Here is a 27,370-nt window from a genome sequence, read left to right as displayed (position 1 = left end):
TCCCAGGAAGGAATTTTTGCTTGAGGAAGGGTGCATTGCATTTCAATCAAAGGAAGATACACAATGGGCCTGGACCCCTTTACATAAATGCCATGGATGCCAATCGACATGAGCAACAGGAGGCCAGAGGGAGGGCAAAATGTCAGGAGGGGGAATAGGAGGAGTAGAGGTAGGACATCCAGGTACTACCCTGTGGGAAGCGTATGACTTAAGGTACTCAGCATCAAAATTATGGAGAAAGTGCCAAAGGCAACTGAGGCTAAGCTTGAAATGGTAACAGACATATATCATACAATTCAAGCCATACTCTATAATGTCTGTAAAGGTAACTGTTGTTCTCAATTTTTATGCTTCTTTTTATGAGGCTCAATAGGACTTTTCTTGTCCAAAAAATGAGTAAAGGCTAGATTATTGAATTTATTCAAAGCAGTGTTAGATAGATCTTCGATAGATAAAGGGTTACGGGGGACAGGCAGGAAATTGGAGTTGAGACCATTAGCAGGTCAGCCAGATTCTTATTTTGAATGGTAGGGCAGACTCATAGGGCTGAATGGCCCGTTCCTGCGCCAAAGTCCTATGTTGCAATGTTTCTAATGCAGAGGTACGTACCAGGTTGCGTACCTTAGCTGCAGTGCCCAGATTGGAACCTTCCCTTGAACCTCTGTGTGGGCGAGTCAAGCTTCTCACTTTATAGAATACAGCAGGTCATTGACCCATCTCCGGTATTGTCTCCTGTTGCATTCCCCACAACCACTAATCAAATCTAGGACTTCGTGGTTGATGCAGGTGAACTACTGTGGCCAGCAGGATAGGACACTGTTCTCCTCTTCTGGCCCTCTTCCACAAAAATATGAAGGACCTGATTGGAAAAGAGTGGGGCAGATGACCCCAACCCTTCCCCTGCAACACCCTGCGTGATTCTATCAATAAAATGTAAGGCAAAAAGAGTCATGAGCCATTCAGGTTACAAAAAGCTCATTCACTTTTGGATGCTTACCTGCACTAACTATATTCACCATATCATTGGTGATTACTGTTGAGGTTTAGTGGAGAAAATGGTTCTGTGCTTAGTGCCGTGTATGTCATAGCTATGACTCCAAGAAAGCATGCTGTGTTCAGCGACCACTGACTGTCCTCCCTCTTAGTCACACTGTTATGTCATGAAAGTGTATAGATGTGAGGACCTGGACAAGTCTCAATTGTATGAGCACATCCTGATAGATGAGTAAGAAGCAGACAAATGGCTGGGATAATGACCATGGTGCTGTTTGTTGTTCATCTCCTAAGTCTTAGTACTTGACTGTAGAATGACTGCACCGGGAGGTGGTGGCAGGTCGACACCACTGCCATAGCTGTGTCTTGTGAATCCTGTCTATCTTTCAGTGCTTCTCTACAATACATTGTGAATAGGTAAAAACAATTACAGTTTCCTTCCTAGGGAAAGACCATAATGGGCCATAATTTCCAAGGTCAGCTAACATTTGGACAGTTATGGAGTTCCCACTCATCTGACAAGTCAATGACATCTTCTCCAATACACAAGGATTTCACCATAGACAACCAACCTCTCAAATGAGCCTTTCTAACAGACTGCTTCTTACCTGTAACCAAATTCCCAACATGCGCCAGGCCGACCCTAAGCCATCAGTACTTCCGGGGTCATCCATCTCGATTCCTAATATAGCTCATACCTTCTGAACCAAAAATCTGACAGTTGGTCAGACATTTTCACAGAAGCAGTGTTCACAGAGTCAGAAATTCTCCCAGTTTTGAGCACCTGACTCATGGGTGAGCATCTAGGCCAATAAGTCTTGATGGAGGCAATGTAAGTCAGAGAAAATAAATTCCCTGAAACCCAGATGCTGAGGGAAAGAACATGATAGAAAATGAGGTGAGCTATGAGAGACAGAGATTTTCTTGTTTGTTTATGAGATGTGGGAAGTGCTGACTAGGCCAGCATTTGCTGCCCATCCCTGAGGGCATTTATGTATCAACCATGTTGCTCTGCATCTGGAATCACGTAGGCCAGACTGGGTAAGGTCGGCAGATTTCCTCCCCTAAAGGATATGAGTGAACCAGATAGTGTTTTTTATGACAACTGACAATGGGGTGGTTTCATGGTCATCTTTCAATTTACTTCTAATTCCAGATTTCTATTGAATTCAAATTCTACAATTTGCCAAAGTGCGATTCAAATCCGTGTCATCAAAGCCTCAACCCTGGGTCTCTGGATTACATAACTAGCGACAAGACCATTATGCCGTTGTCTTCCCCATGCATATTGGCAACGGTGCTGTTACTTTCCTTTTCAACCTTGTGAAGCCATTAGACTTCCTGCACTAAGTGACAATAGTGAGGTCATGGAGTCTGCACTGACTGCCTGCCTCCAGATAATCTCTCTTCCAACACTCACTTTAAGCAGCAACATCTCCAGAGCTGTGTCTGAGAATCTGGGCACCCTTGTTGTTTCTGACCGTTTCTCTCAAAAGTTGCCCCTGATTCAGATTTTGCTGTCATTCTTGTTCTCCTGCTGTTCAAAGGTTTATGTGGCCTCTTGCAGGGTTTAAAATCATAGAGGCGGGCAATTTTCTGTAGCTGGACATAGACTTAGCAATGGATAGAATATTTGAAGCTCAATTTTGAATCAAACAGGACACAAACATTTTCCACAATATGGTTCATTGGGCACAAGTGTTTGTTAATGGGAATGCAGGCCCTAGCAATGGAGTAGCATTTATGGCAAAGAGCAAAAAGTACAACTGTAACATTCCATCATGGGGTACGTATATCTGGTGCTGCCTCTTAATGAAAACTTTCATGTATCATTGAGGCAATGGCCTGGTGGCATTATCACTAGACTATTAAGCCAAAAACTCAGTTACTGTCCTGGGGACCCAGGTTCAAATCCTGCCATGACAGATGGTGGAATTTGAATTCAATAAAAAAATCTGGAATTAAGAATCCATTGATGACCATGAAACCATTGTCAATTGTTGGAAAAACCCATCTGGTTTACTAATGTCCTTTAGGGAAGGAAATCTGCTGTCCTTATTTGGTTTGGCCTACATGTGACTCCAAAGCCACAGCAATGTGGTTGACTCTCAACTGCCTTCTGAATGATGGCAAATAGGGATGGGCAACAAATACTAGCCAGCCGGTGACGCCCATTTCCATGAATGAATAAATAAAAAAAAACTGTGATATCTCTTGAGCTTTGGATTATTTCCTACTTCCTTTCCAGTCTCTGATCTTTGACAAAGTTTTCACTGCCAGGACCACATATGCTTCATTCTGTGAATTTTGAAACCTTCAGCTTTGTGCTGACAAGCAGGAAGTAATGCCCATATATCACAGGTGTTCAGTAATATCACCTCCAGCAGGAGAAATCTTAGTCTTGCACCTTGACCTTAAAGGTCCCATCATGACTATGCCCCTTGCATAGAGACATCTTGAGAGTCACCATTAAGAAGAAGCTCTCAGCAGTAAATCCCTGCATGCTGTTAGGACAGGCTGGCTTTTATTGGTTCCATGAACAATCAAACATCTCACCGAATACTAGCCCTCAGCACCCTGGAGAAAAGTCAGAAAGGTGAAAGAAATGTCATTGTATTTGATGCACATTTAACACATCAGCTTTTTACACTGCTTCCAACCTTCCTGCGGCCTTATTAAATATTATCATAAGTATTACAATTTTAAATATTTTGCTTTTAGTACAAGAAGAAACAATAGTTACTGTACTTTGATTATTATGAAAGCAAAGAAAATACTGGGGCAGGACTTCCAACAGGCAAAGCTCACAAGCAAATGCCCAACTGCATTTTAATCCCGCATAAAAATAGCATGCACTAAAATGGAATTTTTACTTTGTTACGTGAGTAAGGTGCTATTAATAAACAACGTAAAGCTAATTTAAAAATACCTTTGTCATGAACTTTTTGTCTAATAATCTCATAAGAAAGAGATAGACTTTATTTTCAGTTAAGGTTATTTTATCAGGCAAGTAGTTAAAGTTAAAGTTTATTTATTAATCACTAGTAGGCTTACATTCACACTGCAATGAAGTTACTGTGAAAATCCCCTATTGTCACACTCTGGCACCTGTTTGGATACATTGAGGGAGAATTTAGCATGGTCAATGCACCTAATCAGCACATCTTTCGGAGTTTTGTAACAAGAGCCTTTTGTAGTTTTATTTTAAAAAAACATGATTTAGAAAACATTTATCGCAAGAAATAAAAACACTTGGGAAAGATTTTGGTATGGCCCTGCAGTGTAGTGACCTGACTAAGGAGTCATGTGAAAATGATCATCAGTTGTAGCAAAGGCTGACATTCATTCACAGCTCATGGACTCTGCAGGTGTGATGAATACGTTACGATTCTGCCAGCTGCACTTTGCTTCTGCTGTTTGGTGGTCTTCTCTTCACTGCAACTCCCCACTGCTGAGAAACAAATCAATAACCCAAACTTCTGTCAAAACAAACAGCAGAACCCTGCCTGCAAATGGAAATGTGTGGCTGCAGGCTGGGATCTTAACAGAAAGCACATTCAAGGAAGAGTGTGAGTAGGAAAGAACTGTTAACCCTTTAATTTCTAAGGGAACCCACTTTAAAATATATTTCTGTTCTTTACAGTTGCAAATATAACTTCCTTTGGATTTTTCAAAACTTACAGAAAAATAGAGAACCGAACAACATTTTGGGCAGCACCACCTTTAAAAATGACTTTTAAAAAATATTATTTGTGGTTCAAAATAGGAAAGTTAATGTAATCCTGAAAGGGTCAAATAGTGCAAGTTACTTTTCAATTCCACGTGCTGAATAGCTTATGTCAAAATAATAAACACTTCATTTTGGTTAAAGTTGATCCTCGGGAATAATTGATAGAATGTGGGCAGTGTGGATATCAGCTCGCTGGTTCGAAGCCTGTGTCAGGAACCTCAAATTTGGGATGGCGTGCAGTGGGTTGAAAACAGAGGCAGAGAGTGTGGAGGTCAGGGCCACAGATGGATGGATATGGAGGGCGGGGTGGTTGGAGTGCAGAATAACAGGGAACCTGGAAATCCAGGCCTGGGTGGGTGAGGGAGGGAAGGAAAGCTGAGGCGGATGATAGAAAACAGGGGCTACCAGGATGGCTCGTGAGGGACAAGGATTATCCATGGAGGTCATGGCTAGTGACGCCAGTGTGGAGGCCTCAGACAAAGGCGGAGACCCACTGCAATGCGGCCCACACTGTCACCCGGTATGTAGTAGAGCGTTGCATGGGCCTGTTGAAGATTTGGACCGCTCTGGAGTTGCCCTCCAGTATGACCCTGTGCATATTTCATGTATTATAATTGTCTGCGGCATCCTGCGCAACAGTGGAGAGACCAGCTGGAGCAGGGGGAGGCAGGGGAGGAGGATCGGCACCAGAACTTGAAGACTTGCCATATAAGGAGCTGGAGGATGGCGGGCAGGCAGCAATGGCATGGATCTGGCAGGGTAAGACTGCAAGGGAGGCCCTGTTAACAGCCCGCTTCACATAGCTGGTGACGTCAGTGTGGGCGGCTGTTCCCAGCATCCTTCTACCACACCCCTGGGGCCTCTGCAGCTGCCATCCCCTACAACCCAAAGCTGGCCACTCAACCTAGATGACCCATTCCCACCCTCTGTCAGCGCATCCCCATCCTATCTCAGCACACCACCCACCCCCCGCCCCCCCACCCCCACCCCCAACCCTTGACCTTGAGAAATATCACAACCGATTAATGGGCCCGGGTTGGCACTGGTAGCCTTTGGTGAAGGCTGGAGGATGATGACGACTCGATGTAAGGCATACTGGGACCTGCTTCTGGTGTCACTCAAGTCTGACTCCTACCTCCAAATGCACGCTGCCACCTAGGCCCAAGTAGCAGTATGAGTTGGGGACACAAGCATGTGGGGCAATGGGTCAGGGGCATGACAGGGGGTCCTGTCTAACTAAAGGTCTGGTGGATGCTGGGAAAGGAAGTGCAGGCATTCTATAACTCTGGCCGAGGGGCTTGTATCAGCCTCTGGGTGAGATTGGGTACACTCAGCTCTGTGGGGGAAGAATCAGAGACAGATTAGTTACAGCTGTGAGGGGCAAATAACTTTTAATTGTGCTCCTAACATTGATAAAAACGTATCCTGACTACTGGTGACCTGTTGCCTTCCGTGCCCGCAGGGGCTGGGGTGCATTATCAGCCCCCTGAATCACATTTTAATTTCTACTTTGCTTTTTGTTTTGGGCGCTTCCCTTCTTTTTGATTTGTCCTTCAGTTAGTTTGATTTAGTTTAATTGTTTTGCTAAAAAGATTGAATATGCATGACCTTCACAGTGCCCTCTCAGTGAACCTACTACTTTCTAATCCTGTGCAGCCTACTGTTTTGTCTAGATGCTCCCCCAGGATGCACATTGGAGGTGGAAAGGCCCAGCTGTGATCCACGTCCCATTGCCTATGATGCCCTTGGCGGCCATCCCCTGAAGGTCCGGGGGCACCTCATGAGACACCAGGGTAGTTGGACTGAGCTCCACAAACTCTGGCGTCACCTGGCTCTGCCAATCCTGGAGGCCCAGATGCATCTGCCCGATGGTCTGCGATCCCTTAGCTCTGGCTCTCTGAGACTGGGCCAAGCTTTGGAGTCTCTCTGCTATAGCATTCTGTGAGCGAGCCAAGCTCTGAAGCCCTTCAGCATTAGTCCTCTGAGCCTGGGCTAAGTTGCTGAGGCTAACAGCCACAGCCTGCTATGTCTCCAGAATGCCAGCGAAAGCCCCAGTCATGGCCAACAGTGTCTCCAACATGCCCCTGACACTCCTGACTATGGACCGATGTGCCTTCAGGATGCCGGTAACACCCTCAGCCATGGCCCCTGTGTCACTGCAATGGCCCGCTGGGTCTCCAGGATGGCCTGGACTCTGTCACCCATGAGGCCGGGGCCATGGGGTTGGGGAAGCCAGCAGCCCAGCGATATTCTTGTGGAGGGGAAGGGGGTGAGAGGCTAGTAACATTGGGGGGTGGGGGGGGTGGAATTGAGAGGCCTGTGATGAGGCCAGCAATGTCCATGTTAGTGTGGTGGTGGGGATGGTGTGTGGAGGGGTTGGGGGGGTGCTGGTGAGGGGGGTGGCGTGGCGAGGGGCCAGCAATGAAGCCAACAATGTCTGTGGGGGGAGTGAGAGGCTAGTAATCTCAATGCTGGAAGAACTTGTGTAGCGATCTCCCAGAGATCGGCACATGCACAGTGGCCTGCTCAACACACTGATTTCAGCCTCTTCAGCTGGAATAGGCCCTATCCCTGGATTTCTCATGTGATTCATGCTACTGCCCGCTGCCGCGCACAGATTGTGGGAGATGCATTTTGAAAATCCTGCTGAAAAGAACCAGTATGATTTACTCCAGTTTTCATGTGAATTTGACACTTAGAATATTTTTGGGAGAATCGCCACCCAGGTCTTCCAGCATTGAGGGGAGTATTTTCTGGCCTCAGTGAGATGCGCATGTATAGTTTGATCAGACATAACAGCCCAGATATTCCACTCAATGGTCATGGGATGGCAGTGGCAGGTAACCATGATTAAAACTATGGCCATAGCTTTTTAACCCTTCCAGCTGGGAAGGGGTGAGATTCTTTTTCAAACTTGCATTAAGAAGAATTTTCCCATTCTGATCATTCATACCCCGATTCCACTGCAATCATTGATCCCTTTTGATAATTGTTGATGAACTCTGCAGGATTTTTAAAATAATCATTAGAAGTTACTATTCTTCACATTGAGAAAACTTGCTTAAGTAGCCCACATTTTTTCTATCCGACCTCAGGTTTGGACTGCAGGGTGTATCAAAACACATGCTCGCTAAGGATGGAGTTTGCCCAGAGCTGCCATCTCACTACACTGTTAATTTGAAGCTTTTGAATCTATTTCAAGCATTTCTCCTTGATCATCATTGAGTTCTTTGATTCAGCTGCTGGATCAGGATTTTTCATGGGTCGCCATGTGTTATGCTGTAGCCTTTAGTAAACTGAAGAGTTGTTTTTATTTGTCTCTACTTTTCAGCCTCCACATTTTGAATGGAGCACTTTTGGAGATTTTAAACTGTCTTATCAAAGCCTTCAGTTTTGGTGCTTACTTTTGGGTCAGACTTGCAAACATTAAGAGATTTTGGGGTTCTGCACTGCTGCCATTATGTTGTAAGATCTCGTCTCCAAGACCGTGTTGTATGTTGGTTGCAATCGACTAAGGAACAATTGCAGAGAAATGTCTTAACAGGAACTGATCTATTGAATGAACATAACTATACATTGATATACAGGTCTGTAGGTGTTACCCAGTTGAAGTTAGGAGCTTTCTCCTCCTCCACTCTTGGTCATGTGTGTCTCTCTCTCTTACATCATTTAATTTTATTTATTATTGTCACACGTATTACTGTAGAGTGAAAAGTATTGTTTCTTGCACACTATACAGACAAAGCATATTGTTCATAGAGAAGGAAAGGAAAGGGTGCAGAATGTAATGTCATAGTCATAGCTTGGGTGTAGAGAAAGATCAACTTAATGCAAGGTAGGTCCATTCAAAAGTCTGACAGCAGAAGGGAAGAAGCTGTTCTTGAGTCAGTTGATAATGATGTCAGACTTTTGTATCTTTTTGGTACATGATGTCAGACTTTTGTATCTTTTTCCCGACAGAAGAAGGTGGAAGAGAGAATGTGTGGGGCGTGTGGGGTTCTTGATTATGCTGGCTGCTTTTCTGAGGCAGCGAAAAGTGTAGACAGTGTCAACGGGTGGGAGGCTGGTTTGCGTGATGGACTGCGCTTCATTCACAAACCTTTGCAGTTTCTTGCTGTCTTGGACAGAGTAGGAGCCATACCAAGCCGTGATACAACAAGAAAGGATGTTTTCTATGGTACATCTGTAAATGATGGTGAGAGATGTAATAGACATGCCAAATTTCCTTAGCCTCCTGAGAATGCAGAGGCATTGGTGGGCTTTCTTAGCCATATTGTGGCTTGGAGGGATCTGGACACCTAAAAACTTGAAGCTCTCGACCACTTTCACTTTATCCCTGTTGATGTAGACAAGGTCATGTCCTCCACCATGCTTCCTGAGGTTGATGACTAGTTCCTTTGTTTTATTGACATAGAGGGACAGATTATTGTCATCACATCAGTTCACCAGATTGTCTTGCTGGAATTCTACCACCCAGCCCGCCATGGGAATCGGAGTGGGTGAGGACAATGGGAAGGTCCGTTGATCTTGAGTGGGATTTTCTGTCTTGGGTTGAGTGAGGTCGGAAAATCCCACCTTCTACCTCTTTCCTGTAGTCCATCTCACCATTGTTTGAGATCCGACCCATAACAGTGGTGTCATTAACAAACTTGAAAATCGAGTTGAAAATTTGGGTATGAATGATCAGAATGGGAAAATTCTTCTCAATGCAAGTTTGAAAAAGAATCTCACTCCTTCCCAGCTGGAAGGGTTAAAAAGTTACAGCCATAGTTTTAGTCATGGCTATCTGCCACTGCCATCCCATGACCATTGAGTGGAATATCTGGGCTGGTATGTCTGATCAAACTATATATGCGCATCTCACTGAGGCCAGAAAATACTCCCCTCAGAGAAAATCGAAAATTTGACCACTGTTATAGGGGTATAAGGAGTATAATGAGGGGCCAAAGACACAGCCTAGTGGAGCACTGGTGTTGAGGATAATTGTGGAGGACATGTTGTTGTCTATCCTTACTGATTACATTCTGTGGGTTAGGAAGTCTATGATCCAGTCACAGAGGGAGGTGCCGAGCCCAAGGCCATGGAGTTTGGAGGTGAGTTTTGTAGGAATAATGGCGTTGAAAGCTGAGCTGTAGTTAATAAATAAGAATCTTACATAAGTGTCTTTATTATCTAGGTATTCTTGGGTTGAGTGCAGGGCCAGGGAGATGTGTCTACTGTGGACCTGGTGGGCAAACTGTAGTGGATCCAGGCAGTCTAGGAGGTTGGAATTGATTCGTGCCATGACATCATGTGTGGGTGGTACTGTTTCTCCAGCCCCCACATTAATCCTTTCAGCCCTGAACACTCTAATTCTGCAATACTCCCTCTGTACCTCTCCACCTGCTCTCTAAAATCCACACCCCGACCTCTCCCTTGGTTCTCTGATGTCTTCCTGCCCTCAAAGCCTGAGAATTGCTTCATCCAGGTCCTCTGGAATTCATTGCTGTTCTTCCCAATGGCCTGCTTGCAATGCCAGCATCGGCCACAGCTGAGTTCCTCCTCAAGAGTGTTGGTCAATGTGAAATGGACATTGGAATTGGAGGGTCATATTTGTTCAAAAATAACTGGAAATTTATCCACAAAAGCTTTGCAAATGTTATTTAAATTTTAAACATTATTAATGTTGATAATAACTCTGAATCTCCACCTGTCAATCATCTCCAGCAAATAATCAAGTGTGGTTTACAGGATTAACACATTTAGATATCCACTGGTGATCCAGTGGCTTAATTCCCACATAAAATGAAGCCAGTGCACTCATTAGCATTATGAAAATCAGAAATGCAGCCTTTAAATGCTAGAGTTGCTGCAAGCATTGTATATGGCTGTATAAAAGTAAAGGCATCATGGTCCCAGATGACCATAGATTGGTGGTGACAACCTGAGGATCACCTGCCTCAACCAGGCAAAGGACAAGGTTGGGAAGGCAGGGCCTTCATGAATAGCTTCAGCTGGTACGGGAATTGAACCTGCTTTGGCTTTGCATCACTAACTGGTTTTCCAGCCAACTGAGCTAAACCAATAAAATTGAAGGGACATTTCAGTTGTTCTATTTGTTTATGCACGTCTATTTATATGAAATAGCACCAAACCTCCTTAGTGTCTTTAATCCCAAGAAATGTATACTCATCCATTGTTAGTTTATCCATAATTTTACTACAGATTTAAAACAGAAAAAGATAGAGAACATGAGATATATGATAACAAGGAACAGGAGACAAGGAAATAAGACATTTTTGTCAAGAGTTACTTATACACCAATTGTGTTTAATTATAGGTAGGTGGAGGGCATTAATTGGGGTTTCACTTGAGCAGATATAAAGAGACACCCACTGAAACTGGTGTGGCTGAATTTGGATGCTTTATTGTTTCACTATGCAAATAAGCATGAAATTGAGTAAATATTGGCTACAGTACTATTCTTTCATCAGTTGGCTTTTTGGAATATAACATAGTCAAGAATTTCCTCAATTTTCATCACACTTTGATTTGTTATTGTCATATGTATTGGGATGCAGTGAAAAGTATTGATTTCTGTATTCTGTTCCCAGGTGTAAAAATTGTTCCCTACTGCCATCAGACTTTTGAATGGACTTAATCTAATATTAAGTTGATCCTTCTCTACACCCTAGCTGTGACTGTAATACTCTATTCAGCACTCTCCTTTCCTTCTCCCCTATATAATCTGTGAATGATATGTTTGTCTGTATAGTGTGCAAGAAATTATACTTTTCATTGTATCCCAATACATGTGACAATAATAAATCAAATCAAGTCAAATCACTTCTGGTTAAGATATAGTAGCAGAGCACTATCAGGTCTGGGGAATTCCCAGTCTGTGATTTGATAAAGAGAATTTTGAGGACAAAATTGTGCAGGAGTCTCAGGACTAACATCATACCACATGTTTTTTTTTAACCACAAATGCTCTCCATAGTATCCTTGCATTACCCACATGCACCAGCTCATATACTTTCAATGATTGGTGACATTGGGGGTGTTGGTTGACAAAATTAAATAGTGTTACTGAGGATGTAGAACCGGGTGATTCATAGAAACAAAGACAGCAGCTCTGCTGGCAGTAGAGGAACCAACAGACAACATCCTGCATGCCAACCATCGTAGTGAAACTTGCAGCCATATATCCAGTGCCCAGTCGGACAATGATGGCTGGAAAAAATCAGTATAAGACTCATTTTTCAGCGCAACAGATTATGTCAAACTGCCTAACAGCACACCATATAAGCTGTACCTCGGATAGGAAACCAGATTTGATTTGATTTATTATTGTCACATGTATTAGTATACAGTGAAAAGTATTATTTCTTGCACACTATACAAAGCACTGTACATAGAGAAGGAAAGAAGAGTGTGCAGAATGTAGTGTTAGAATTAGAGGGCATGCTGGGCACAGCTTGCAAGAAGTTACCATGCTCCAGCACCAAATTGGATAACCAGATTATCCAGGCAACTGTTCCAGCCTATAGTGGCTCTCTCCCCTCCTGCCATGCAGGAAGGGCCTCAACCATTCCTCACAATATTAGCCTTCAAATTACACCTAAGAGAAGCAAAACAACAGGGCAAAGAAAGATGTTGGTTACTGGGGAAAGCATGGTATGAGGAAAGAGTGATTGACCTTTGGTCTCTTTTGACCTCCTCGTGTTATAAAAAGCTAGTGTTGTGCTTTTGTTTTACGAGATAATCTGAACTTTCTCAATGAACTGAACACGTTATAATCACTCATAATTATCTATATTCTATTCTATAAATAACTTTGCTATTTCTTTTCCATATAATCACTACATTATTGTTTTTCTCAGTCACATATATAATGAAGAATAATGTCATCTACAGGTTTGGTCTGTGAACTATTGCTAACTGTAATACCTCTGTCATTTAACTTTGTTCTTAACACATTTTGAAAGTAAGAGCTACAAAGAACTTTCTGATCATTTACAAAACCTTCTTCAGTAACGTTAACAATAGAAAAACTACAAAGAAAAGACCCTGTCATCATTAAAGCAATTCAAAATAGCAATTCATCATCTCTATTTAGTTGAGCAGATTTACTTTAATTATATGCTCCGTGGCTGCATCCAAATACCATGATTAGCATAGTGTAATCAGTAACCACTCTTTCTTTTCACAAATCATATAACAGCTCTATTTTTGGAATTGGTGACAAAGGAATGCATATCAGGAAGCTTTCTTGAAAGCAGGCCTGTTTCACACAGTAATTGACGCAGCCTCAATTTCTACGAATGTACCTCAAGCACTATATTCGCTGCAAATATATTCAACGTGGTTCCAGAAGAAGACTTGGTAAATTTGGTAGGGAGCCTAGAATGTTGTCGCTGTGCAAATTTCTCCTCTCAGGACACAGAGAGATTTTTCTCTATCACCCTTTATCAGTTTCAGGTGAAGTGCATACATTGCCATATCAGAGAAGTGGAGCGAAATAGATGAACAAGGAAATGATATTCTGCAGGCAGTGGAACCCACAGGCTAGAATTCTGTGACATACTTGGGCCAGTGCGACACAGTAACTATCTCTCTGACTATATGGTAAGACCTGAGGCCCTGATATTGGGCCTTGGGTCTCATTATTTTCCAACTAGTGAGCTGTTGTCATCTAACCCCGAGGAACTCACCTGTGAGGAGGAAGAGAAGAAGCTAACAGTGATGCCAACAATGTGTGATTAAATGAAATCAAGAAGGCTGTGATGATTTTTGGCTTTTACCAATATGGTGGGTTACCCATAATGAGCATGTGCCTCCTCCCCACCATATTGGAGGCTATACTGGAATCTGTTTGGAGTTCCTGAATTTCTAAGCCAACATCTAGTTCCGCATAATTACGTCTGATCTTAAAATTAAATATTCTTCATTTATTACCTGTACTGTTAAGGCACATAGAGAGAGAGGTTGATTTGAAGATATATGAACTGTGGAAATGTTTGCTCCATTCTCTCCCCAAAGATGCTGCCAGACCTGCTGAGATTTTCCAGCATTTTCCGTTTTTGTTTCAGATTCCAGCATCCGCAGTATTTTGCTTTTATCTATATAGATGGACTTAGGTTGCATCTACAGCCAATCAATAGTGAGATTTTCATGCTAGGGGAGGTTTAACAAGGGAGAGGAGTTTAGGGAGAATTCATAGAGTGAATACAATATGGGTGTAGGCAGAGTAGAGAGCAGGGATTTTTCACGGTGAAACAAAGTGGAAAGAGCAGAAGATGTGAACAGGAATGAAGCAATGAAAAACATCGAGTGTAGTGTCACAGAGGAGAGGGTCGTGGAGGAGAATAGTGATAATCATTTCAAATGCCAAGGAGAGAAAAAGCTATCACCATTGTGGTTACTGAATGTTGGAACTCTGTGTGAAAAGCAGCACGGAAACCAAACTGCTAAGACTGGTTAAGACTGATAAGGGGTGCTTTGGTGGTACAGTGGTTAGCACTGCTGCCCCACAGTGCCAGGGACCTGGCCTCAATTCTGACCTTGGGTAACTGTCTTCTGTGTGGAGTTTGCACATTCTCCCCTTGTCTGCATGGGTTTCTTCCAGGTGATCTGATTTCCTCCCACAGACCAAAGATATGCGGGTTAGATTGATTGGCTATGCTAAATTGATCCTAGTGTCGGGGGATTAGCAGGTAAATATGTGGGTTTACTGGAATAGGACCTGGGTGAGATTGTGGTCTGTGCAGAATCGATGGGCCGAATGGCCTCCTTCTGCACTACAGGGATTCTATGATGGCGAATCGCAATAAAATGTTTCAGAACATTATCAGATTTATAGAATATTCTAGATGGGTAGCTGTTTCAAGGATGCAGGAACTTCATGGGCTGATTATGTCAGCATTCTTGATGGTGAATATAAAATTAAAGAAATATGTGAGCTATCAGCAATCGAAGCAATAGTTAAAGTGATTCTGTGCGCTGGTTTTATATCTGTGCTGGTTTGTGCTCTCCCTCTCCCTCTCTGGTTTTATAATTGGGGTTTAATAACTTTCCGCTCCGGCTCTCCCTCAGCTGGCCGGAAGTGACGGCTGGAGTTCCGGTTCCGGCTCCATCTTGTTTGGTTGTCAGGGTTGAGGCGGTGCCCGGGGCCGACAGCATCGTTCAGGTCAGTGATCCCGGGGGGAGGGGGGGCTCGATCCCGGTCAGTGATCCCGGGGGGAGGGGGGGCTCGATCCCGGTCAGTGATCCCGGGGGGAGGGGGGGCTCGATCCCGGTCAGTGATCCCGGGGGGAGGGGGGGCTCGATCCCGGTCAGTGATCCCGGGGGGAGGGGGGGGCTCGATCCCGGTCAGTGATCCCGGGGGGAGGGGGGGCTCGATCCCGGTCAGTGATCCCGGGGGGAGGGGGGGCTCGATCCCGGTCAGTGATCCCGGGGGGAGGGGGGGCTCGATCCCGGTCAGTGATCCCGGGGGGAGGGGGGGGCTCGATCCCGGTCAGTGATCCCGGGGGGAGGGGGGGCTCGATCCCGGTCAGTGATCCCGGGGGGAGGGGGGGCTCGATCCCGGTCAGTGATCCCGGGGGGAGGGGGGGGGCTCGATCCCGGTCAGTGATCCCGGGGGGAGGGGGGGGGCTCGATCCCGGTCAGTGATCCCGGGGGGAGGGGGGGCTCGATCCCGGTCAGTGATCCCGGGGGGAGGGGGGGCTCGATCCCGGTCAGTGATCCCGGGGGGAGGGGGGGCTCGATCCCGGTCAGTGATCCCGGGGGGAGGGGGGGCTCGATCCCGGTCAGTGATCCCGGGGGGAGGGTCCTTTCCCGGGGAGAGGGACTGGATCCCGGCAGCTCCAGGCTGTGACTCCGGGAGCAGGCCTGTCGGCTACACCTTTCATTGGGGAGCGGGGCTGTATTGCGGGTCAGGGTGTCGGCGCTGACAGGCCGCAGCCGGCAATTGGATTTCCCTGGAGCCTGGGAGGGCGCGGTGCCCCTCTCCTTGCTGCTTTATAACTCAGTGCCCGGCTTCGTTTCTGTGCCACCTTTGATCAATTCTTGCAACCAGCTTCTCCAATTAACCGTTTGGTCATCTAACCAATATTTTCTTGTGTGTCATACTTTGTTTCATAATAACTCTTGCGAAGTACCTTGGGACGTTCCATTACTTCAAAGGCAATGTATAAATAAATTGTTGTCGCTGCCTTAAGGTCCGTGATCGTTGCCGCACAATTTCACATTAGGCCATGGATGAGCTACTCCGTTCTCCAGTTAATTTTGGAAAAGCTTTAAACGATCGTTTTTAGTCTTGTTCCTGGCATCTTGCTTATGATCAATCTGACAGTATACTTTGTCAAAGGAAAGCTCACAGACCTCATTTGAGAATTAAAGTTAAATCACAGTAATGTATTTCCATGGCAGCTTTTAACATAAAAATCTCAAGGTCCTTCATATGTTGGTGTAATTAAAGTGGGCATTGAATTGAGAAAGGTAAAATTAAAAGGGGTGACGGGAAACTTGGTGGAAGGAGTTGCATGTACTTAAAAGTTTCCACTTTTATTTTGAGTAATAATTTTAATGGACTTTCAGAGTTTGTAGAACAGGGAGAGAATGGTGGAGAGAGGCAGTTTGAAGGCTTCACTACTAATGAATGGGCATGGTAAGAAGTCTCACAATACCAGGTTAATTGGTGATACACTCACCTGATGAAGAAGCAGCGCTCCGAAAGCTCGTGATACCAGATAAACCTGTTGGACTTTAACTTGGTGTTGTGAGACTTCTTACTGTGGCCACCCCAGTCTCAATGCCAGCATCTCCAAATCATGATTAATGAATGGGTGGGGAGGGAGGAGATGCACACAAAACTAAATTCAACAGAACCTTGTGTTTGAAGGAAATTGCAAAGATAGGGTGAAGGCTCTGGAAAGATTTAAAGATGAGGGCAAAGGTTTTGATGTGAGAATGAAGAGTTGATATAGGTCAGCAGAACTTGAGGTAATGGATTTTTCAGTGCAAGATAGCATATTGGTACCAGAGATTTGGTCAGTTCTCCTTTGTTTTTTCACAACATCATAGATTTCTTTTATCAATAATGACAAAAATAGAAGTCAACCAAAAAAAACTGAGTTTATAAACGAAATGCTGGAAACACTTAATAGATAAGACAAGCAGCTCTGGAGGAAGAAAAACATAAGAACATAAGAAATAGGAGTAGGAGTAGGCTGTCTAGCCCTTCGAGCCTGCCCTGCCATTCAGTAAGATCATGGCTGATCTGAAGTGGATCAGTTCCACTTTCCTGCTTTCTCCCCATAACCCTTAATTCCCCTGTCTATCAAAAACCTATCTACCTGTGATTTAAATATATTTAGTGAGGTAGCCTCCACCACTTCAACAGGCAGAGAATTCCAGAGATTCACCACCCTTTGAGTGAAGAAGTTCCTCCTCAACTCTGATCTAAACTGCTCCCCACTCCCACCAGTGGTGAAGTGATTAAATGGGGATGTTCAAGAGGCCAGGAATAGCTGTGCACAGAGATTGAGGATTGTGGGACTGGAGGCAATTACAGTGATAGGCAATTGTGAGGGCATGGGAAGGATTTGAAAATAAGGCTGGGAATTTTAAAATCAAGGCATTGCTTGTCTGAGAGGCAGTGGCGGTCGGTAAGCACAGAGGTAATGGATGAAAGGGCTTGGTGTGAATGAAGGCGTGACTGCAGAACTTTGGTTGAACTTAACATAAGAACATAAGAAATAGGAGCAGGAGTAGGCCATCTGGCCCTTCGAGCCTGTCCCGCCATTCAATAAGATCATGGCTGATCTGTCGTGGCTCAGTTCCACTTTCCGGCCCTCTCCCCATAACCCTTAATCCCCTCTCTTATCAAAAACTGGAGGGTGGAAAATGGGAGACTAGCCAGGAGTTCATTGGAATAACCAGGTTTAGAGACAACAAAGACATGGATGAGGGCTTCAGCATCAAATCAACATTATCAGAGAGGTGCTGGAAGAGTATGGTGTTGTTTTCAATCATTTCAAAGCCTGCAGACAGGTCAAGAAGGGATAGCTTACTTTTGTCACTATCACATTTGTTACTTTCACAAGAGTTGTCTCAGTACAGTGGCAGCCTAGAAACCTGATTGGAAGGATTCAAACATGGAGTTCTGGGAAAGATGGGCATGGGTTTGGGAGGTGACAATGCTTTGAAGCACATTGAAAAAAAACAGGAGGTTGAAGATGGGTGTGGCTTTCAAGGATAGTTGGGGGAGAGGTCAAATGTAGGTTTTTTTTGGTGTGGATGGTAGATTTAATAGAAAGGGACAGGAGCTGAAGAAAGTGAGAGCCATTAACAATAACAGCAAACATGGGGTCAGCAAAGAGTGTTGGGTATTTAGCAGTTTAGTGGAAATAGAGTTGAGGGGGTAGGAAGTAGCCTTTCTTTAAAACTACTGTGCACCGTTCCGTCACCTTTGGAAAGTTCCTCAATTCAGCTGTTTCACCTAGCATTAGGTAGTATTGTGATATGCAGGGTCTTTCAAGTTTAATATATTTTGATGTTTAATATCTACTGGGACTCTTGGTGAGGAATTAATTGGGGACTATGTACTTGTTTAAAGAAGATTGAATGTGCTTCATGTCCAGTTCAAGAATTTTGTTGGCTGAGGCCTGGGAGAAATTGTCTGCCTAGTGTATTGGTCAGACAAATTACGTCAATCTTTTTGGTAGACAAATGATGTCTGGGAGTAAAAAAGCAAAATATCCCATATAGAAACATAGTGCGTATGTTTCTAAGTGCCCCAGTGTTTTTGATTGGGGAGTGATGCTTTCTAAACCAGAGGGGAAAAAACTAATATTATAGCAAGTGGCGATAGGTGGCCGTTTTGGTGGCGAGTATATGGCATCAGAAGTAATGAGTGAACATAAGAACATAAGAAATAGGAGCAGGAGTGGGCCATCTAGCCCTTCGAGCCTGCCCCGCCATTCAATAAGATCATGGCTGATCTGAAGTTGATCAGTTCTACTTTCCCGCTTTCTCCCCATAACCCTTAATTCCCCTGTCTATCAAAAACCTATCTACCCGTGACTTAAATATATTTAGCGAGGTAGCCTCCACCACTTCAACGGGCAGAGAATTCCAGATATTCACCACCCTTTGAGTGAAGAAGGTCCTCTTTCCCCCCCACCCCCATCTTGAGGCTGTGCCCTCTAGAAGAATCTCTCTACCTCTACCCTATCCATCCCCTTCATTATCTTATACGTCTCTATAAGATCCCCCCTCATCCTTCTAAACTCCAACGAGTACAGACCCAGTCTATTTAGTCTCTCTTCATAGTCCAACCCCCTCATCTCCACTGTCAGCCTAGTGAACCTCTGCACTCCCTCCAAGGCCAATATATCCTTCCGCAAGTGCGGCAACCAAAACTGCACTCAGTACTCCAGCTGCGGCCTCACCAGCACCCTGTAAGTTGCAGCAAGACCTCCCTACTTTTATATTCTATCCCCCTCACTATAAAGGCCAACATTCCATTTGCCTTCTTGGTCACTGCTGCACCTACAGACTGGAATTTTGCGACTCGTGCAAAAGGACCCCCAGGTCCCTCTGCACCGTAGCACGCTGCAGCTTTTCGCCTTTTAAATAATAATCCCTCCTACTATTATTTCTACCAAAGTAGATAAGCTCACGCTTGCTAACATTATGCTCCATCTGCCAGGTCCTTGCCCACTCGCTCAGCCTATCCAGATCTCTCTGCAGACTTTCCACACCATCTACGCAATTTGCTTTACCGCTCATCTTCGTGTCATCAGCAAATTTTGTCACCTTACACTCAGGCCCCTCCTCTAGATCATCTATTTAAATGGTAAATAGTTGAGGCCTCAGCACTCCACTAGTCACCAACTGCCAACCAGAATAGCACTCATTGATACCAACTCTCTGCTTCCTATTAGACAGCCAATCCTCTATCCACGCTAACACCTTACCCCCAACTCCGTGCACCCTAACCTTCTGTAGCAAACTTTTGAGGCACCTTATCAAATGCCTTCTGGAAATCTAGTGAACTGATTGAGTGAACTGCTCACAGGCCTGTGTCAGTGCTTTAGTATTGGCTACTAAGACTTCAAGAAACCAGGATGGCTGGTTATGATTTGTCTTGCAATTTCCACTCCTACTGTACCGCTAAGACAGTGTTATACTTCACTCAAAGCGTCGTAGAGGTTTACAGCATGGAAACAGGCTTTTGGTCCAACTTGTCCATGCCACCCTTTTTTAACCACTAAGCTAGTCCCAAATGCCCGCGTTTAGCCTATATCTCTCTATATTCACCTCACCATGTAACTGGCTAAATGCTTTTTAAAAGACAAAATTGTATCCGCCTCTACTACTACTTTTGGCAGCTCATTCTAGACACTTACCACCTTCTGTGTGAAAGAATTGTCCCTCTGGATCCTTTTGTATCTTTTCCCTCTCACCGTAAACATATGCCGTCTAGTTTTAGACTCCCCTACCTTTGGGAAAAGTGTCAACCACCTAGATGATTTATGCCCCTCATTAATTTATAGACCTCTGTAAGATTATCCCTAAGCCTCCTACACTCCAGGGGAAAGAGTCCCATTCTATCTATCCAGTCTCTCCTTGTAACTCAAAACATCAAGTCCTGATAGCGTCATGTTATCTTTTTTGCACTCTTTCTAGTTTAATATCCTTTCTATAATCGGGTGACCAGAACTATAAACAGTATTGCAAGTGAGGCATTACCAATGTCTTGTACAATTTCAACAAGACATCCCATCTCCTGTATTCAATGTTCTAACCAATGAAACCAAGTGTGCCGAATGCCGCCTTCAATACTCTATCCACTTGTGACTGCTCTTTTAAGGAGCTATGAACCTGAAGCCCGAGATCTCTTTGTTATATGACCCTCCCCAACACCCTACCATTAACTGAGTAAGTCCTGTGCTATTTCAATCTGTATCACCTCGCATTTATCTCTTTTAATAGTAGGAATACAAGAATATATTCACTATTGGTACTTGCGTCACTTCACATGTTTCTCCAATGTGTGGTTAAAATTATTTTTTTTCCATGACTACATCTTTCATTGCAAATGCTGCAGGAACAAGGGGAAAAAAGCATCTAAGCCATGAAGCATAACATTAAGATAGGTTCAGTATCAAAAGGCATGCCCAGAGCGTGAAAAGAGCATCAAAATGGCAATTACCTTTTTGAATTTACAAATTGTTTTCAATTATATTAAGAGATGGGCCCATGGAGCGGCATGGTGGCAGTGTGATTAGCACTGCTGCCTCACAGCACCCGGGTCCGATTCCGGCCTTGAATGACTGTGTGGAGTTGCACGTTCTGTCCATGTTTTTGTGGGTTTCCTCCGTGTGCTCCAGTTTTCTCTCAAAGTCCAAAGATTTGCAGGATAGTTGGATTAACCATGATAAATTGCCCCTTAGTGTCCTAAGGTTTGTAGATTAGATGGATTAGCCATGATAAATGTGTGGGGTTACGGGGATAGGCTAGTGGAAAGGGCCTGGGTAAGGTACTCTATCAAAGGGAGTCAGTACAGACTCAATGGGGCAAATCCTACTGTAGGATTCTAAGAAAACAAGAAGTGGAATCTAGCCATTTAAAGTGGGATTGAGTGAGGGCATTACAACTAATGTTATAGAGGTTGTAAAGATGCTACGTATTTTTTCCCTCATTTTTACAAAGGAGAAGAACAGGTAAAATCTGGAAAGGGGCCATCAGGTAAGTTGTGACACTATCCTTTTTACTACCAGCATAGTTGTAGAATATCTGTGCAGGCTTAAGTTGACTAAACCTCAGAAGCCTATAAAATATTTCCAATGATTGTTAAGGAAATTAGAGAGAAAATGGTAGGAGCAATATTGCTAATCTTTTAGAAATCATTGAATAATGTAGAGTTGACTGGAAACTGGAAAAAGACAAGTGCTGGTCCATTTTTTTTTAAGAAAAGCAAATGTGACAGAGGACGCTGCTGAGTTTAATTTTCATTGTGTTTAACATTGTAGGAACACCTGGATAAGAATAAAATAAAAGCCAAAACAGGTTCCTGGAGGGGTATATCATGCCAATATTAATGCAACAAAAACAGAAAATGCTGGAAAATCTCAGCATGTATGACAGCATCTTCAGGGAGAGAATAGAACGAATGTTTTGAGTCTGGGCGACCCTTCGTCCAATCTTAATGACCAGTTTTCTTTGATGGTGTGACAGAGAAGATGGATAGGGAAAGCAATGAGTATGGTGTATTTGGATTTCAGTAAGTTCACTGATATAATTTGACTTGAAAACCAGGCACTGAAAATAGACTGCAAACCTTGAGAAATATTTTACTTTCAGTATAAAGTTGCTTTACAGAACCCAAAGAACCCACTGGTACAGGCATATCAGCTTGGCAGAATGTAAATCGTGGGATTTCACAGAAGTGGTCAGTTTTGGGATTACTTTTGTTTAATCTTTTATAAATGATTTGGAGTATGAATCAGTAGCACTGGCTAAATTTGAGGATGATACAAAGCTAATAAGTGTGATCAATTTTAAAGCTGAACAAGATGAACTACAGGAGGATTTGCATATACAAAGTATTTACAACACAGAAACAGGCCATTCAGCCCATCAAGTCCATTGCCAGTGCATATGCTCTCCATGAAGCTCCTCCTCTCTTCTAATCCCATCAGCATACCCTATTCCTTTCTCTGTTTTGACTTGTGTTTAGCGCCTTGATGGGGCTTATTACTCTAAGAAAGCTACCTCCTAAAGGAACTTGCACAGTTTGACATAAGAAATGGGAAGGTATTGGAAGTTCTGACCAGCTTAAAAACGGACAAATCCCTGACGTGGATGAATTACATTCCAGGCTGCTGCAGGAGGCGAGGCAGAAAATTACAGGGGCTCTGACATCAATTTTTAATTCTTCTCTGGCTGTGGAGGAAGTACAGTAAGAAGTCTGTCAACAGGTTAAAGTTCAACAGGTTTATTTGACTTTCAGAGTCTCAGCAGCCTCCATCAGGTGAGTGAGGACTTATGTTCACAAACAGGGCATATAAAGACACAAATTCAATTTACAAGATAATGGTTGGAATGCAAGTCTTTACAGATAATCAAGTATTCAAGATACAGACAGTATGAGTGGAGAGAGGGCCGAGCACAGGTTAAACAGGTGTGCATTGTCTCCAGCCAGGACAGTTAGTGAGATTTTGCAACGGCATCTCCACATCATGGGGCAAGTGCCAGAGGATTGGAGGACAGCTAATGTGGTTCCACTTTTCAAGAAAGGTGGTAGAGATAAACCAGGAAATTACAGACTGATGAGTCTCACGACATTGATAGGGAAACTACTGGAGAAAACTCTAAGGGAGGAAATTAATATCCACTTGGAAATTAATATCCACATTGGACTAACACTTGTCTTTCTCCAGTGTCCGCTCAACTCTACATTATTCAATGATTTCTAAAAGATTAGTGACATTGCTCCTACGATTTTCTCCCTAATTTCCTTAACAATCGTTGGAAATATTTTATAGGCTTCTGAGATATAGTCAACTTGGGTTAATTAGGGATAGCCGGCATAGCTTTGTCAGAGGGAGGTCATACTAATAAATTTGTTAAGAGTTTTTTGAAAATGTGATCAATGTGTGGATAAGGGAAGTTCAGTTGATGTAGTGCAAAGCTTTTGACAAGGTCCCAAACAAGAGACTGATTGAGAAGGTTAAAGCACATGGAATTCAGGGAAACCTGGTGAGATGGATCAGAAACTGGCTTAATAATAGGACACAAAGGGTAGCGGTAGAAGGATGTGTCTAGCGGTAGGCCACCTAGATCAATATTGGGACCCAATGTTTATTATATACATATATGATATAGATGAAAATGTGAGAGGATGCACTTTGGAAGGAAAAACAAGGTGAGGGAGTATTTAATGAATGGCAGGACACTAGATAGCTCAGAAGAATGGGGAATAATTATTGGGTAATTATTCACAGATCCCTGAAGGCAGCAGAACACATGAATAGGATAGTTAAGAAGGCATATGGGGCACTTGCTTTCATCAGTCGTGATATAGAGTATAAGAGCAAGGAGGTAATGTTGGAGTTGTAAAGAGTGCTAGCTAAGCCACAGTGTGCAGTTTTGGTCACCTAACTATAAGAAGGATAAGAAGGGGAACAGGACATCACCTGAGATAGAGCATTTGGGCTGTGAGGAGAGACTGCATAGGCTTGGATTGTTTTCTTTAGAGCAGAGAAGGCTAAGGGGAGACATGATTGAGGTGTGTAAGGTTATGGGGCATATGAACGGTCTGGATATGAATCACCTGTTCCTCTTGATTTGAGGGGTCAATCACAAGAGGCCATAGTTTTCACGGAAGGGGCAAGAGATTGATGAGGGGATTTGAGAAAGGATTTTTCACTCAAAGGATGGTGGGAATCTGGAATTCACTGTCTGGGAAGGCAGAGGAGGCTGGAAACCTTACAATCTTGAAGAAGTATTTGATTGAGCATTTGAAATATTACATTCAAGAATATGGGACAAGTGCTGGAAAATGGGATTAGTGCATCTTTAGTGGCAATTATTGTTGGTGCAGACCCGATTGGCTGAATGGCCTTTTCAGCGCTGTATGACTCTGACTCTATAAAGAAAGTTACTTTTGTCTCTAATTCGCGAAAACCATTCTTATTTATTTGCAGATCTTTATACATCTCTGTAACTTTACAAAAGCTTCTTCCTTCCAGATCTGTAACTTAATCATGTGATATTGTATCATAATTACATCCATAGTGAAATCAGTATCTGGTGCTCCTTATCTTTAACCCCTTACTGTACCACTCCTCCCCCATCCCCAACCCTTTATCCAGATTTTGGAACATTAGCTTTCTTCTCTTGCCACAAATGCTGTCAGACCTGCTGAGATTTTTCAGCGTTTTCTGTTTTTGTTTTCGATTCCAGTATCCGCAGTAATTTTCTTTTATATTTCCCTTTTGTTTAACTTTTTTCTCCTTGAATGCATCTTTGCTGTTTGCCTCAACTACTCCCCGTGGTAGCAAATTCCACGTTATAATCATTGTCCGGGTAAAGAAGTTTCCCCTAAATTCCCTGCTGAATTTATGGTCCTTCAATCTGGGTTTGCCTGCAGGTAGAAACATTTCTGTATCTACCTTTTCAGAATCTTGAAGACATCTATCAGTTCACCCCTCAGTCTTCTCTTTCCTAAAGGCAAGAGCTCTAGCCTGTTTAATCTTTCTTGGTCTAATCTCTCAATTCTGCTATCAGACATATATTTGGGAATTAGTAGATGAAATTCAGTGTACAAAAATGTAAAGTGCTTCATATAAGAGACAAAAACTGTCCAGGAAAGGACTATTCCCTGAATTGAAAGAAAATAATAATATCAATTAATCTTGATTGATAAAATTGAAATTAATACTACAATGCTCAGCGTGTAAAGCAAGTCAAATATCGCAAGTTCAGTAATCCTGACACCTCGTAAATAATTAATACAACCACACTTGGAATACTTTATACAGTTTTGGCCATCACAGTGCGAAAGGGTATTGAAAGGATACAGAAGAAACCAGCCAGACTAATTAAAAGGAAGGAATAATTGGATTATGAAGGGTGGTTATATAAATTGTGCACGCTGTCATTGTAAAATAGAAGACTGAAAGTTGACATGAATGCTGTCTTTAAGGATTCTAAAGGGACTAGGTATTGTAGATCATGACAAACCATTTGACCTAATCCAAAACAGTAGAACTGGAGAACCATAAGACATAGGAGCAGAATTGGGCCACTCAGCCCATTGAATCTGCTCCACCCCACCATTCAATCATGGCTGATATTATTTCTCATCCCCATTCTCCTGCCTTTTCCCCATTAACCAAGAATCCCCCCATCTCTGTTTTAAAGACACTCATTGACCTGGCCTCCACAGCCTTCTGCGGCAGAGTTCACAGATTCTCCACTCTCTGGCTCAAGAAATTCCTCCACATCTCTGTTTTAAAGGATTGTCCCTTTAGCCTAATATTGTCCCCTCTGGTTCTAGTTTTTCTTATTAGTGGAAACATCCTCTCCACGTCCACTCTATCTAGGCCTTGCAGTATCCTGTAAGCTTCAATAAGATCCCCCTTCATCCTTCTAAACTGTAACGAGTACAGACCCAGAGTCCTCAACTGTTCATAAGAACATAAGAAATAGGAGCAGGAGCAGGAGTAGGCCATCTGGCCCTTCGAGCCTGCCCCGCCATTCAATAAGATCATGGCTGATCTGTCGTGGCTCAGTTCCACATTCCCGCCCTCTCCCCATAACCCTTAATCCCGTCTCTTATCAAAAACCCATCAACCCGCGTCTTAAAAATATTTAACGAGGTAGCCTCCACCACTTCAACAGGCAGAGAATTCCAGAGATTCACCACCCTTTGAGTGAAGAAGTTCTTCCTCAACTCCATTCTGAACCGCCCCCCCCTTTATCTTGAGGCTGTGCCCCCTAGTCCTACTGTCCTTTCTGAGCGGGAAGAGTCTCTCCACCTCTATCCTATCCATCCCATTCATCATCTTATACGTCTCAATGAGATCTCCCCTCATTCTTCTAAACTCTTAACGAGTACAAGCCTAGTTTATTCAGCCTCTCCTCATAGCTCAATCCCCTCAACTCCGGCATCAGCCTAGTAAACCTCCTCTGCACTCCCTCCAAGGCCAAAATATCCTTGCGTAAGTACGGCGCCCAAAACTGCACACAGTACTCCAGCTGCGGCCTCACCAATGCCCTATACAGCTGCAGCAAGACCTCCCTACTTTTATATTCAATCCCCCTCGCTATGAAGGCCAGCATCCCATTCGCCTTCCTGACCACCTGCTGTACCTGCAAGCTGGGTTTTTGCGACTCATGCACAAGGACCCCGAGGTCCCTCTGCACCGTCGCCTGCTACAGTTTTTCTCCATGTAAGTAATAATCCTTCCTACCATTATTCCTACCAAAGTGGACCACCTTGCACTTGCCAACATTAAATTCCATTTGCCAGTTCCTGGCCCATTCGCCCAGCCTATCTAGATCCTTCTGCAGACTCTCCACACCCTCCGCGCAATTTGTCGTTCCCCCAATCTTGGTGTCATCAGCAAATTTCGACACCATACACTCGGTTCCCTCCTCCAGATCATCTGTATAAATAGTAAATAGCTGAGGCCCCAGCACCGACCCCTGAGGCACTCCACTAGTCACCAACCGCCAATCCGAATAGCACCAATTGACCCCCACTCTCTGCCTCCTATTTGACAACCAGTCCTCTATCCACGCTAACACCCTACCCCCAACTCCATGTCCCCTGACCTTCTGCAATAACCTCTTGTGAGGTACCTTGTCAAACACCTTCTGAAAATCAAGAAAGACCACATCCACCAGCTCTCCTCTATCCACTGCCCTAGACACATCCTCATAGAACTCCAGTAAATTTGTCAGACACGACTTCCCCTTAACGAAACCGTGCTGCGTCTGCTCTATCAAGCAATTCCCCTCAAGATGCCTCGCTATTTCCTCCTTGATGACGGATTCTAACATTTTACCTACAACAGACGTTAAACTAACCAGCCTATAATTCCCCGCCTTTTGCCTGGCACCCTTCTTAAACAACGGCGTAACATTAGCCGC

General features: G+C 43.8%; 1 protein-coding gene across 3 annotated transcripts in view; it reads left to right on the top strand.

The window, feature by feature from the left end:
• Positions 1 to 14,821: 14,821 nt before the first annotated feature.
• LOC145350100 (cytoplasmic dynein 1 intermediate chain 2-like) overlaps positions 14,822 to 27,370 on the top strand; it is an 88,497-nt gene continuing 75,948 nt past the window's right edge. For 2 of the 3 annotated variants that reach the window (XM_080199005.1, XM_080199002.1), the window contains exon 1: positions 14,822 to 14,891. The gene's annotated coding sequence lies outside the window, so the exon portion shown is untranslated. Of the gene's footprint in view, positions 14,892 to 22,658; positions 22,743 to 27,370 lie in introns of those variants that run through there. The other variant, XM_080199004.1, reaches the window with a different exon arrangement.

The sequence above is a fragment of the Carcharhinus amblyrhynchos genome, chromosome 11 (genome assembly GCF_965287045.1).
Source record: "Carcharhinus amblyrhynchos chromosome 11, sCarAmb.v2.hapA, whole genome shotgun sequence".
Classification (NCBI taxonomy): domain Eukaryota; kingdom Metazoa; phylum Chordata; class Chondrichthyes; order Carcharhiniformes; family Carcharhinidae; genus Carcharhinus; species Carcharhinus amblyrhynchos.
Note: the sequence above shows the minus strand (reverse complement) of the source record. Positions and strands in the feature narration are given on the sequence as shown.